The sequence below is a fragment of the Alosa sapidissima genome, chromosome 1 (assembly GCF_018492685.1).
Source record: "Alosa sapidissima isolate fAloSap1 chromosome 1, fAloSap1.pri, whole genome shotgun sequence".
NCBI lineage: Eukaryota > Metazoa > Chordata > Actinopteri > Clupeiformes > Clupeidae > Alosa > Alosa sapidissima.
In genome coordinates this window covers 50,599,537-50,615,676 of record NC_055957.1, presented here as the reverse complement: position 1 = coordinate 50,615,676, position 16,140 = coordinate 50,599,537, and positions in this window count along the sequence as shown.

Sequence of the window (16,140 nt, the reverse complement as noted above, 5' to 3'; positions counted from 1 at the left end):
TAGAGAACAACACCAAAAAGAAAAGAAAATGTTTTTTTCAAATTTCCATCTGCACATTTTTAGACTGTGTAACATATGCCATGTCTGTGTCTGAGGAACCATCTAAAACAGCACACACCAATAATCAAGCACAGGAAATAATTATTGTTTGTGAAAAAAATATTTCTATTAACTTGAATGAACAACAAAGGCTATTGTGCAAGCCTATCCCCGAGCACAATAAGTTATTTACTACATTAGATTTCAAATGTGTGGATTCCTGTTCCTTGAGTTGAAGGCTTAGCTGTGTCTTCTCCATGGGCCATAGGGATGGGGGAAGAGAAATTCTTTTTGAAAGGGGAGACGTAGGCATCTCTGTTACTTCCTCTCCTGTGATCTTTTCTCTTTGAGAGGCTGAAGGCTGACACCTGAGCTAGTTAGAGTTAAATCATTTTCATCTCGCACTTCCGGTAGAGGCAGCAGCACATCTGAAAAAGCAACAAATATAGCGAGGAGAAGGAAAACACAGTGTCCCAGTAGAACGCGAGCGAAGGCTCATATCTCGAGCGAAGGCTCAAATGTCTCTTCTCACTGACAAATGTCTTGCTTTTGTTTCACTTGTTTGAAACATCTGTGCTATTTTCAGAATTGGATGTCTAGCATGTTTAAAAGAGGAAAGCAGTCCAACAATAACAGTACCGGTACATATTACTATTGTTTCATTTCAGATCTTATGCCCATTTTGTTGTTTGTCTTTGCCACTACTGTCAGCATATAGTTGTTTTCACTGGCAATAAAGATTCTTTTAAAGATTTGTTTTTGAAGCATTAGAAGCTTGTCAAATGATGTTAATTTATTTTAACTCAATTATAATGCTGATTAATTACATTTAAAAAACTAGATGTACCGCAGAGCGGTACAAAATATGACCGCCGCCCAGTCCAGCACATTTTGTTCCACAAAAATAAGTCACACTGAAAGGCATATATCAGGGGTCTCAAACTCAAATGAGCTGGGGGCCAATTCTGCCAACGTCATCTGATTGGAGGGCCGGCTATTTCTGAAAATGCAATGTTCTTTTTTTCAAATACCACACAAAACTGCAAACAGAAAGTGCAAGTGTTTTTATCTAGTTTTAGACACCTGTGCTAGCAACCTTAGCTTATAAATAAAATAATGATAAAATAAATATTAATACAAATTATAAAATAAATGAAAAACATAAAAACAGGTATGTGTGTGTGTTTCACACCAAATAAAAATATTTCCTCTCATAACTTTTTTAAACCTGGCAAACTAGGCATCAGGGTAAAGAAAGCCATTGCCAACACCATTGGATTTTTATATCAAAATGTCAAAAGGCCATGGCTTGAAAGTGGCCAGAGATAAAGTCCTACTGTAAATGTAAAAATCTTTGAGTAAAACAAAAGTTTATGAAGGGGGTAAATTTACCCATCTAATTTGTCACTGGGTGGCAAGCACCTCAAATTATGCACCTTTCAGTAAATACTGGATGAACATATTTAAGCAGGTTTACTTTCCTTTTTTCATATTACCCACATAACAAATTAACAGGAAAACACCTAAGATGTATACCAACACCTAAGATGTTGTGGTTTAGTAATAGATTACTACAATATAGGCCTACAATAAAGTATTCTGGTCAAACAGTTCCTATCGCGGGTAATCTGCAGTACCCAGAAGTTCGCATCATATTGCGGGTGACTTTGTAGTTCTTTAGAGCCCTATTTCTACTAGCCCTGCTGTCTGTACCACATCCATTACGGACACTATCATCACGATTACCACTGCAACCTCCAAGCTATGTTGGGCAGAGGGTCGAAACAAGCATGGTATGCTTAGTGGACACCGTTGTATACACGCACCTCCATTCACAGACGCATCATGACTATCACTGTCATAGACGATCGATCATAATCTCCAAAAGGATATTCTCCTTAAGAATTAGAATAGGTGAATAACATAGCTTACCTAAGACTTCATCACACGTGAACGTTTTTCAACATTTGGTGTAGGCCTATTTCTGCTTAATTTCTGCTTCAATTTCTGCAACACTATGGCCTGCATCGCTTCCGCGTCATTACATATGCACGTCTTTGTGTTTCTCGCGTGTAATACAAGTATTTCCTGAAAACTATGCGCAGCGATTTTGGGTTTGAATCAAGCTCTGGATGTCTTGCACATAGTGGAGCAGAGTAGGCCTACAAATGAGATTTGTCACCGTACCTGGAGCTATCGTCTATTTTAATCAGTATCGTTGTTTGTCGCAATTAATAGCCTCAAGGGCCGGATTACATTTTTATTTTGTCATACGTCGCGGGCCGGAATTGGGCAGGACGCGGGCCGGATTTGGCCCGCGGGCCGGGTGTTTGAGACCCCTGGCATATATGATTCAAACTGTCTCACTGAATTGCATTATGCACACTCAATTCTCACTGGTATCTGCTAGACAACAAGTACCAAAACATGATTAGTTAATAGATTTCACATGTAAAATACATTTTATACAACCCCACCCCCATCTTGCCTGTTCATAATTCTGAGAAATTCTTGAATTGTGTGTGTGTGTGCGTGCATGTGCTTGTGTGTTTGCCTGTGTGTGTGCATGTGCATGCATGCGTACATATGTCTACTGTGTGAGTATGTGTCATACGTATGATTACTGTGAATGTACAGTATGTGTGTGCGTGTGTATCTGTTTATGCACATGTGTGCATATGGAATGGGTTAACACCCATGACCCCTGGAGGCAAACATGCGCAAAAAATTGGTCATCCTAGGCCTTACGGTTCTGAAGATATTCACAGAAAACTCTGTTGGTGTACGGTCACTAAATGTACACAATTAATTTATTGTATGGCCCCCCATGAACGAAGGGCCGGGTGTTGAAGTCCACGAAACTTGGCATGCATTCGGATGGTGTCATAATGATCATACACTTTCAATTTCGTGCAGTTTTGACCATGTCAGCCAGAGATATTGTGATTAAAACACCTAATTGTTTGCTTTTTAATTTTTAACTAGGTGGCGCTATACATGAAATAAGTGGTAATGGGATGGGTTGACATGGCCCCTTAAGACCAACATACAAAAAAAAAGGTGGTCCTCCTAGGCCCTACGGTTCTCGAGATATTCACAGAAAACTGTGTCCGGCCACCTACAGGCCAGTTGGTGTACAGTAACATAAATTAATTTATTGTATGGCCCCCCATGAACGGAATTCCATGAAACTTGGCGTGCATTCAGAGGGTGTCAATGATCCTACACTTCCAATTTTGTGCAGTTTTGACCATGTTAGGTCACAGATACCTGCGATTACAACACCTAATTTTTACTTTTTTGTTTTTAACTAGGTGGCGCTATACATGAAATGAGTGGTTATGGAATGGGTTGACATGGCCCCTTATCAACATACAAAAAAAAGGTGGTCCTCCTAAACCCTATGGTTCTTGAGATATTCACAGAAAACTGTGTCTGCCCTACCCTCCTTTTGGGGGGTCCAGTCCAGTGGGGGGGCTACAGATCAAAACGAAAAACGATGGTTCCATGCTATCCATGTGGGGCTACATGCCCACCAAGTTTCGTGTACCATGGTCTTTCAGTGTCCCAGGAATCCTTGACAGAAAATTGGCCATGCGAAAAAGAAAAAAAATCTGACTAAACCTATATGACCGCCGCTTCGCTGCGCGGCAGTCATAATAATAACATTTGACTAGTCATTCTTATCCATACAGTCCATTATTGCCCTCTACTGCACAAAGAGGAAACAGGTAACCAAGAAAGTAATTATGAAAAGAGTCACACTTTGATTAAGAGTCTCCAGATACAAAGGAAATGGCCTGTAATTTTTAAGAAGGTCATATTTTATTTTGATATTGGCATTCAGATCCTATCTGCAACAGAAAGGAAATTGTGTTGATTTTCTCTGAAGCCCATATTATTTGCATATGAACAATAATGCCCTCCCTTTCAGGAATTTGGAATGTGGCAGTGTTTTTTTGCCCCTGTATAAGAATACAAATATTAATTATCTACACAAAGTAAACAGCCATGTGCAGTATGCAAACAGAAAACGGGATGGGAGGATCTCTCTGACTTTGAACACAAAATAAACCCCCTCGCAGCATGAAGGCACTGCGATAGAGATGGAGCACAGTTGGCACAGCCTAGAGGGTGGCAAATACATGCATTCATGCGCTTCAAATAGTGTCTCTACCCCATACTAGTGAGTAGATAATGAATTTGAGCAATCCCATCAACACGGCAGCCTCATGCATTACTTACATTTCACCGCCTCACAAAGTTACACCAATATGACTGCAGTCTGGAACAGCTGCTGTTGCTGACTGGTCATGAGAACCAATGACAAGCATCAACCTGCCACATCACAATGGGGAGCTCATGGTGAATAGTGGAAATCTCACAGATCATCCTCTACTGTCAGTGAAATATATAGCAGTTTTGAATATGTGAACTGTTTATGTCTATCTTCATGTCTTTTATGTCCAGCTGTTAGGTCGGTCATATTGGTTGCATGAAGCGGTTGGCATGTACAGCCAGTAGATGGAGCCTTAACGCAAACTATCACATCTAAAATCAGCTGTAATGCTGTCATCACTGTAACATTATCAAGTCTTTGAATAGTTGTTGTTGATATAAATATTTCAAACAGTAATGTGTGCAAATATATTGACAAGATCTGACAAAATATATTAATTTAATACATTAGTCTTTCCAGATCTCTTTAATGTTATTCATCTTTCTTTTGAGGTGAGTTACTAACTCTTATTTCACAATAATTGGTCATTTTTCATTAGTCAGCATATCACATATGAAACATATGCTAGAGTTCACAATTTTGGATTTGTACATTAAATACTTCTGCATTATTGACATTTCAGTTCATCATATCATCAATATATTTCTCCATCAAGTTGAAGAAAAAGAAAAATACATTTCTACACCTATGCTGGCCTCTAGACCAGTGGTGTAGTTAGCTGTAGTGGATATAATGTGATGTAGCTGTAGTGGGTATACTGTGGTTAATACAACAGTATACCCACTAATGTTAATACGTCTCCTTGCCTATTTTAAGTGGGTATACTGTGTAGTCTTGCGTATCACATAGACTACACCACTACTCTAGACCTATCTTTGTGTTGCTGTGATTGTCCTGCTGCACAGAATAGTCTAGCCATCTGTTGTAGGTGGGGAGAGCAAGTTCCCTATGGCAACTCCCAATAGTGCTGTTTCGTTAAGGTCAAAGCTTTGTGCATTTCCTTGAGGAGGGTTAAAAAAAGAAGCATGTTGCGTGTTCTTTTTCGATGAATCTTCTCCTTCTCCTTTTTTTCGATGAATCTTCTCCTTCTCCTCTTCCCCCAGCTGTTTGGGAAGAGGGAGTTGGGAGCTCGGGTGGGGGGGGGGCAGAGAACACTATGTAGCATCTCTACCCAGATAACAATCAGTAATTGCTGACCGGTTCTTTCTCATGTTTAATTACTTTAGCAGCAGCCAGTTCAAGATCAGTGACCCCTGTCTTCTTTGAATAAGAGACCATTTTAACTAGAGGACGTTTTCACATTTTGTAAACTTCGTAATCAGACGGTTGCAAAAAGGACGGTTACAAATGTGGAGCGTCCTGCAGTTAAAATGGTTTCTGATCATGGGTAGTCATCTGTAAGCCTCATCTTTTGTACAGAGAGTTTTTTTTTTTTTTAAGACTCCTTGTTACAACATCCATCTATTCCAAGTGGACATAATAAACTCCTTATTTCCACATCATAGAGACATTTTAGTGTTAACATTAAGCCTGCTTGAAATAGCTGGCATACTTCAAATATGGGTCATGATGACCCATCCCCCTGAGGTAAAGAATGCCAATGTTAACACTCCTCCAAATCTGACCAGTGAATTTAGGGATTAATGCATCAATAAACACTGTATGGCAAAACCCTTTTTTACTACAGACTAGACCCTCTTGTGCAGATGCAGGGGAGGGGGGGGGGCAAATGCCATATTGTCTGTATCCATTCTATTCCATATTATTCGAGATCCATAGTAATTCACATAGTCTGTTTCCATACTTAGTGTACCCAATCCTATTGGTAATATCCAATGCAATGGAAGAGGAACCAGGTGATCATACTGATGTGATGATCTGGTGGGCACTTTTATCAGTGCCAGATAAATGCTGATTCTGTTGAACTGAATTGAACTGTATGTGATTTAGTGATACATTTTGTGCAACCCTTTGTACTGCACACTTGCTAACTGATGTTGTATGCATCTTGTGGTTACACTACTTTTATGATGACAGCCATGCATTCTGCAATCACAATAGACAATCTAATTTACTGTAAAATCTACAATATGCTTGTGTGCCATTTCCCAAGACAAAATCATTCCATACACTTGCACATTTCAGATGGCTGACACTATTGATGGATGATGTGGCCTGCTGACATGTCCTGACGTAGTTTGACATAATCAAAACAACCTCTGCCTCAGTGGGCTGTTAAAACAATGGGAAGTGTATCTGCTCTTCTCTCCTGCCCAAATCCACGGCTGATCAGTGTCTGAAAACAGGTCACCTTTGGTTTGACGAGACCTTTAGTTAGGAATGGGCTTGGCTAAAGCAAATACAGAAAATGCAATGCAAGCTTTTCCAGAACTGAATGGCAAATGAGAAGGAATGCACACGCAGTTTCCAATATATCATATGAAGGAGCACACCATGCAAAAACTCTTCCTTGGTGGTCTCTTTTAAATGGAACACACATGCATGTTCTAGTAACGCGATGAATGCTCTGGCCCACTGATGGCTGTTATCTTAGGACATTCTTTTCTTGTTGTCAGCATGTCATCAGCACTCATCATCACAGTGGATATACTATGATATTCATTTACACTTTAATTGCCTATAGGAGGCCTATACTCCCAGGTTTAGGAGGCCCATGCAGATCTTACAAGAAGCATGCTGGTTGTCTGAACCGCACAGCATGAAAGCCATAGAGGCATTTGACAACAGACTAAATGGTAGTGGAAATGATCTGTGAGGCGAACAGTAGCCATGGTTTAATTTCAGCATTCCATGAGGGGATGATGTAAAATTTTATTCAGGCTGCAAATGTTTAATTTTGATATGGTCCAAATGAAATGACGGATGGCGCTTTTGCTTTTCTTTCACTGGACTGTGCGTTACAATGACAGGATGCAGGGTTACGGCAACATTCATGTTGCATACCCTCCTTATTTTCAGTTCATCTCAAAGTCAAAGTAAAGTTTATACAAGCCATTTTGTCAATAGTCGTGTTTCCTCTGGTTTTTTTCCTGGTGTATTTCCCCTTGTGTCCATCTCAGTATAATACTGGTGGTTCTAACAGATCAAGCATCAGATCGTCATACTGCTTGGACTTTAGGTACTACATTTTGCATAGTGGGCTAGACCCTGGTGATGAAGCACAGTAATTATTGCATTGTTGTAGGCCTCTGCCTTTTAACGTCGCTAGCTGTTAGAGAAGACTTGGTGGCAATGTGATTTTGTCTGATAATATTCCAGATGTCATTATCTAGAGATCTTGTTTTGCTCTCAACCTTTGTGCCAAAGCATCTACTTGCTGTCCTTTCTCCAATACCCTTTGCCTTTACATTTATTTTAATGACATAACAGTGAAAATATAATTTCATATTTTATTTGGCTGCTCGGAAAAGGGTTTGAGGAAAATGATAAGGATTGTGGTAACAAAGAGGTTTTGCATTACATCTCAGAGAGAAACATATTAAATAATCAAAAGATGCTGACAGATTGCTGGTTGTTGAAAAAATGCTATCTTCTTTAGCTTCTGAACTGAGCTCAGTGTGATGACAACAATATGGCAAAGAGCAGAAACAATATTAAGGAAACTCAGTATTACCCTGAATCATTGCATCATCATTCATAAATTCATGCTAAAAGCAATACATGTCTCATATACAAGCTGAGATATGTGTATTCAACTAGTGGCATCAGCTGATTTACAGGTGAAAAAAAATAAGGTTTTTTTAAGGAAGTCTTTTGATGCCTTGAAAGTTTTCAAATACATCTTTTGTCTGTGCCATCAATGTAATTTGACGTGCGAGACCCTGTAAGTACGCTTCATGTTAAAGCATCTGTGTCTGAACTCTGCTCATCCTCCTGCACCCTGTTTAATGCTTATGGGATTTTGAAGAATGGCGGACAGTTTCTGACGGAAACTAGATAAGACGCTATCTCTAAATAACACATTACATCATTGTGAGCTACAGGAATACATGATTGACATGGAGCCTTGAGTTCATACTGGGACAGTCAGTCACTAATATTTTATGACTTATACACAAAATTAAACTTTTTTTTTGTCGACCATTCCCTGAACACTGAAACACAAAAGAGCACATAAAACTTGGAGGGCATGTAGCCCTACTTGGTTGATAAGGAATAGAAACGTTTGGTCCCCGGGATCCACCCCGCTCTGCGCTAGCCCATAACCACTCATTTGAGTTGTAGCGCCACCTAGTGAAATACATAAATGCAAGAATCGGGCAACAACTTGTGACAATGTGTGAACTGCACAAAATTTGACATGCCGTTTGTGGCGCAACTGAGCACCCGTATCACATTTGTGCAGGGATGGATTACTGCACGGGCCCAAGGGGTCAGGGGGCCCTGAAGCCCAAGCCTTTGCATGGAATTATTGCCTCAATATCAACTAATCAGGATGTAGGTAGATGTATGAATCTGATTGAATTAAAGTATTGGCCATCCCCAAAATGCACCAGAATACAGGAAATCACATCAAACAAATTTTAAAAATTCTGGGGGAGGACCCCCAAACCCCCCCTCCCACATATGCGACAATTAGTGGGGGGTCCTTAATACATCTGGGCCCAGGGGCCCGAAAGTTCATAATCCGTCCATGCATTTGCGTCCACGTGCCCATGGGGACCTGGGTTCAAGTCCAACCCAGGTCAATCCTGATCCAAATCCCATCTCTCTATTGCACTCACTATCCTATCACAACAAAGACAAAAAGCCCTAAAAAAAATACAAAAGAAATTACACGTATCACTACGAAAATCTCTGATAAAGTTTTGTGAAATTGTACCCATAGGGCATTTTGACATTTACAATATGCTTACACTTGGCCACATTTGGCTCACACAACAAAACGATTGTCAACGGCCAATCAGAATTCAGCAGCCAAAACAATTCTGTGCCTTGTGTTATGAAGGTTCAAAGTTAACTAAATTTGACATGTTGCATCACTGTTCATGTAAAGGTTAAATGTTTACGAAGTTAGACCATACCCACCAACATATAGATTTAAAAAAGCGAGACTTTTTTTTGGGGGGGGGGTTAGTGTTTGTACATTTAACATGTTCCACCTGTTAATCGCTAAATTTCTTCCCTAACAATTTGTCAACAGCTAGTTCTAGAGTAGGCTATTCAATTACCCCGCTTGCTTACGAGACTCAGCGGCTACGCAGTGTACACCCGCTTCCTTATTTGGGTTTTAAGTTGCCAGGTTTTATGACAAAACACACTCACTCGCACACACACACCCACACACACATACACAAACACCCTCACACACATGTATGCACACATACACATACTGTATATTGTAAATGCACACACACACACAAACAAAGGCAGGGTCGTACTGGGAACAAAATTCGGCCCTGGCAATTTTCTCCTGGACCGGCCCACCACTGGACCGACGCCCCCACCCCTCCCCCATAAATAACAAACACCCAGTAGGCCTATTATGCTGTAGCAACATTTCATAAACTGAACCCAAACATTAAACATTTAGATTTTAGATCTATAGCCTATAATCACAATAACACGGGGGTCCGGGGGTGTCTCTGTCTCTAGGCAAGACAGTCTCATATTCTGTCTGTCTCACGTCATGTTACCCCATGCATTAAACCACGTCACTGCTTGACTAAAAAATATAGGCTACTGAACATGGACATCGTCATAGTTGACAGAAATTACGTTTTGTGCCAACATGTTGTAGAAACACAACCACAGCCTTAATTTGGTGCAAATCTCCTTTGGTTATATTAGTCCGCGATTCACATTAACTGTAGGCTATCACCACAAGTTTAGCCTACTAAACGTTTTTGCCCGAGTTTGTGTGCCGTCATCACATTTTGCAAAATTAGGCTACCTTCGTTACTAACCTACCAGTTGATGGCCTACTTTTTACCTGCATCGACTCGCTAATCGCGATTGATTGTGCATTTAATGTAACACTCGGTGGAGAGACTTCCACTTTCCAAGTTTCACTTTCACTGTCGTTGTGAGCTAAAAGGCTAGGCCTACTATATGGGAAATACTTTGAAGTTCCTTTTGAGTAGGATCAGCTCCAAAAATGAATGGATTTTCTTTAACCTGAGCTTCACTTTTCCACCAAGTTGTGCGAAAATTGTAGGCTACCCGTAGTTTTTTTTATGTTGACAGAACCGCACTACAGTAATAACCACATGGTGCAGTAAATGGAAGCTCTTGGTAGCGCGTGCAACTAACGCCTATAAAAACAATATATTTATGGAATAAAACTAGACCTCTGGTTGCTGTTTACGGTTAAACTGTGATGATGTGAACACCAGCCAGCGGAGGACACCTACTAGGCTACCATGCACTCGATCAGAGGCTATATTTCCCCACAAACCTAGCGGCTGCTTGGACAAATCCACTTGAGGGGTGGGGCAGGGGGGCGCGATCGTAACACACATTGAATCTGTCATGAAGAGGCCAAAATGATTGACCTGTCACCCCCCAAGCCAAATGGATGCAACTGCATTTATAGGCTAGGCATATGCCTACATGACGGGCCGCAAATAGGCCTAATCTAAATAACTTTTAAAAAAATTCCCGGAGGTCACCGGCCGACATGTGGACCGGCCCGGTTGTACAGATTACCAGTCCGAGCCTGAACAAAGGCAATGCACACAAGTTTGTACAAACACACACACACACATGCAATTTACAAATCTAGACATACAGCACAGTGATGTGCAATAACATCACTGCAAAGTGTATTTGTACAATGTGGATACAGACCAATATTTGGGAGTGTACGTTACCTGTTGTTGCAGACTTGTCTTCGATACTGAAAGCTCTAGGGAGGGCTTGGTCATCGCATTGGACTCAACATGAAAGCAGCAGCAGTTGAATCGGCCAGATAAAGCAGAGCACACTGAGAGTGTGTTTATGCATGTGAATTCAGATCATATTTGATAGCTGCTGAAAATCTACTCCCCAGCGCTGTAATCTCTTTGACCATAGCTGAACTTCTCAACTCCCAAGTTTCGTGCCACATCAACAATGTAATCAGCATCCTCTGGTCAGACAGCGAGCAAAACAAATGTTGTTAGATTGGTCATACAGGGTTTGTATGTAAGGGAACAGTCAATGCCCATCCTGATGTGGCACTTGAGATGCTTTTCAAACTGAATAAAGTGGATGGCAACTCCCTTACATAAAACTGAAGACATCAAAAAACAAAGTTCTTAGCACATAAATTAAACAAATATGTGGCCTGAGTTGGCTTATCAATGTTTGTCTTTCCCATGGTGTTAAATTTGATCATCATTCAAATTAGTGCCCAATATTACAATGTCTATCTGAAGGGCATGCTCTAGCTCAGTGGTTCTCAACCTTTTTTCAGTGATGTACCCCCTGTGAAATATTTTTTCAGCCAAGTACCCCCTAACCAGCGCAAAGCATTTTTAGTTGAGAAAAAAAAGACTTAAAACATGGCGCTGTGACATCAGTGTCTAATTTATTACAGTGCATAAAAATGCACTGTACTGTTCTCCCTAGGCTTCTTCTTCTTCTTCTTCTTCTTCTTCTAACGGAATTAATGCAGCTTCAACCGTTTAACATAGAAACTTCATTCAAACTATGTTACGTAGGTCTTACTTAGGACATCTGGGCAATGTATTTTTCATCTTTGTATCTTTTATACTTTTTAAACTATTTATTAAAACTACTCAAAATTTCCCCATAGACTTAACATTAGGCTGATGACATCACAATGGACTAATTAACTTGATTTGCACCTGTATCAACTTCCAGCTGCTCATCTAGGCCCCATCAAAGAATCAGTTCAACTGATTGCACCTGTATCAACTGCTTTCTGCTGAACTAGGCCAACTCTCTCTGTGTCTCTCCATTCTACAAGGATATAAGGCACATTTTAACCAACTTTCTATCCATTCATCCTCTTCAAACCATTCACTTATCCACCCATTAAACTATCCATCAACATCCATTAAACAATCTGCCTATCTACATCCATTCAACTTTCTGTCTATCAACACTATCTACATTTAACTTTTAAACTATATACTCTGTCTCAGGCTTTAAGTATACAAACTGGCTCTGTTAAGACTATATATCCTGTTCAACTGTTTCTTCTGCCCACAACTGTTTGTCATGACAACTATGTTAAACCTCATCTACCTCGCAAATAATTTAACCATTTAAACTATCCACCTATATAACTGTTCAGTCATTCCAACTATATTAAACCATATCTACCTAGCAAATAATTTAACCTTTTAAACTATCCACCTATTTAACTGTTCAGTCATTCCAACTATATTAAACCTCATCTACCTAGTTCAGTCAATCCAACTATATTAAACCTCAATTAGCTGCCAATTAGCACATCATTTGTTTTAACAATATATTTCACACCATATGTTTTGCATTTTCATGCACTGTTTCCTCGGAACCATGACTCCATCCACAAACTTCAACCATGACTCCATCGTTTGAGTTTTGACAGTGATTGACAGGTGATGGCATGTGGCATGTGACAGGTTGGGTCGAACCATCCTGGTATGGGGGGGGACTCTGGGTTTTTAGGATAATGAAATTAAATAGCCTACTGAAATATAACACTAATTTTATGAACTTATATTTTCCTGACATAGGCCTATTTATTAAATAATTGTTTTTAAAGTATTTTTGCATGGATTCTACTTTTTAAATCAATGTATATTTTAACCCTAAGCTGTTTTTAGGGCATTTTCACTACCTTTATTCATAAGGATTTATTCTGGTCATTGTGCCACACACACATATTATCCAGATCTGCCATCATTTCATGTATTAGTACTAGCATTGATTTTATTTTGATTTTTAAAGAATTAAAATATAAAAAGTGTATTATAAAAAATATTATATTTTAATATGTATCTCACCACAGCAAGCTCATAGCTGTACATGCATTTCATGTGTGTGTAGGGCAGACTGTCCTGAATCTGGCAATATCATTGCCATGGTGGAGGAATTCTCTGGGGCTGAGCAATTTACAGACATATGTGGTGTGTGCCTTACAGAAATAAATGCCATTTTTTTATTTAGTGATTTAATGACCTTTCTGCGCTCCATATCTGTGACAAGAACTGATCTGACCTGACTTGACCCGAGTTTACGTGTTATAGCCTGTGTGTGCCTATGGTGTCTGCACTCATGATTCTCTACAACTTTTTACTGCATTGCCATGAACAAAGTAAAGGCAAAAAAGGTGTTTATTTGCCGAACAAATTGGGATGCAATATGAGCCTTGAATTGGATGTCATGCAGGAATTTGGTAGGATCTCAAAACCAGATTATGAACATTCTTTGCCATAGAGAAACACACAATAGCGTTGGATTATAAACATGCTTTGCTACAAAAACAGACAAAAACGTGAGGTCGAGCTATATGAAGTTATTATTTTGCTGTCACTTCGTCTGTTTTATAACCCAGAAGGATGTACTTGGTATCAAATGATAGCTCCATGTCTCCTCTTTCATCTGGCATGCGTGGCATATCTATCCGATCGCAGGTCCGCGAGTAATTCAAACGAGAGTAATGGGTGTGCAGCATTGGTTTTTGTACATGACGTTATTATTTTGTAGTCACTTCGTCTGATTTCATAAGTCAGAACGATTAACATACTTGCTATCAATGGATAGCCCTGTGTCTCCTCTTTCATCTGATATGCTTGCCATATCTATGCGTTCACGGGTTCGTGAGTAATTCAAACGAGAGTAATGGGTGCGCAGGTGAACGCAGAGAAGTAAAGACTAAATATGGTGCAATTTGATTTAATTTCATGATTTTTATTTTCATACTTTAACGTACAGACAAGTGGCCACGCAATAAAGGTTTCATCTCGCTGCGATGAACAGTTGCGGAGCAATGTAACAGAGAAGAAAGGGTGTTTTTTGACGCACTTTGTCAATCGGGTTCTAAGGGTTAAAATCTCACGTACCCCCTGGAGTGCATTCAAGTACCCCCATTTGAGAACCACTGCTCTAGCTGAACATTTACTTCAAGCGGATCCCTGCTAAATCAATTTATCAACATTTCAGAGGCCAAAGCTTAGCATTTGAAATCTGCTCTCCACTCCACTAGAAAGCAAAATGTTTAGTGAGCCCCCACCCCCCAGACACACACACACACTGTAGTTGGACCAGTGTGATACCAAGTGATTTAATGTGTGATAGCATGATTCTAAAGAAGAATATATTCTATACAATATGTACTATTCAGTGGCCACACCCAGGCGCACATAATGCATGTAAACTGCCAAAGCACTTCTGAAGAATGTGTTCGCTCATTCATTCATTCATTCCAGACTGCACCTTCAGCACCTACCTTATATGTCCTCCTCTTCCAGGGGAGGCCAGTGCTGTGCCTTTACTGAAGAGTCGAATCCAATAGTGGAGCGTTTCAGCAGGACTGGTGAACTCCAGCTGGGTTTTTGTTCTGCTGTAAAAGCACAAGGATTCTTGTATTAATCCAAAGCAATTCTCAGTGTCTAGAATGCTGGACTTCAGCTAGAGACACTGCAATGAATGGTAATTAACTGGTTTAAGACTAACGCAGCATGTAGAAAACCATGCATCATACATTGAAGACTTTGTTGTGAAACATGGGGAAAATGCAATCAGTGCTTAGTGCAACTGTCAAGCTTTGTGTATTGTCTTGTATTTAATTTTGTCTAACCTATGCTAGTTTTAAATCTTGCTTCTTTTTTATTAACTGGTTTAGTATTCAGTTTAGTAAAAGGGACCATACTTCCTATCAGTTCACAGTCCTACCATGAATAATGCCAGTTGTGGAGTGTGCCTCAAAGGGATGTGACAGGATATCTTACCCACCCTTTTCTTACTCAGGGCATGCCTAGAGACACTGTATAATGGCCATCAGCTGTTGAACACATGCGGAAGTTCCTAGTTGGCTTGGCATTTCCCTTCAAGGTTGACTGCCAAGTTGTATGAATAGGCACAGCTTTTGCTCAGAGACCAATTTGTCTTTCAAAGTGGAGTCCAGCCAAGACTCACAATGTGGACCTATTAAGATGTGGTGATAGTTTGTAGAGTTTCATCAGAATCAATTAGCCTAAATTTCAATAATAAGGACTTGGAATTTCCCTCAGCCCTATTCAGATTTTTTTTTTTACATTCAAAACTTGTACTGCACCATGTCATAAGTGGTTTACCTTGCTAACCAATTGACATTTTGCTCAAATGTTATTAGTTGGATGTCCGTATTTGGTTTATGTTCCTCAACTTGTGTACACTTGTGGACCAGCTACCCTCACACATTTTTCCGTGGACAGATGGGGACCTGTTTTGCCTTTTAGAGGGAGAAAAAAGAAATTTGAATTGAGGGAAGCTGTTTTCAGATTTTTTCCTTCCCATGATAAGCTTGGTGATCGCCACAGAATGGGAGAAAGATGAGTATTGCCTTTCCCTGGAGTAGATGCTGTGAGGAGATCCTGTACTTTCTCAGCCAGCACCAACTCCTCTGATGAATGCTCCTCAGCAACACTCGCCTCTGTGCACTCCCATTGCAGCGGATGTGCTGTCTGCTTTGTATTTGAATTTATGAGCTTAAGTTGGCATCCAAAGTGCTCTGGCATGACGTAAAGGAACTTACAGTGACTAAGACAAATGTATTTTAAAAATCTCATTGTATTTGTTGTCTCGTTACAATGGGGTGGATAATGCCAATGTTTAACAGAATAACTATGTAAGTCCTATAGAACTAAAAAAAATTTATAATTGGCAATATATTAAATTGTGAATATCATAAATGTAATGCCAAT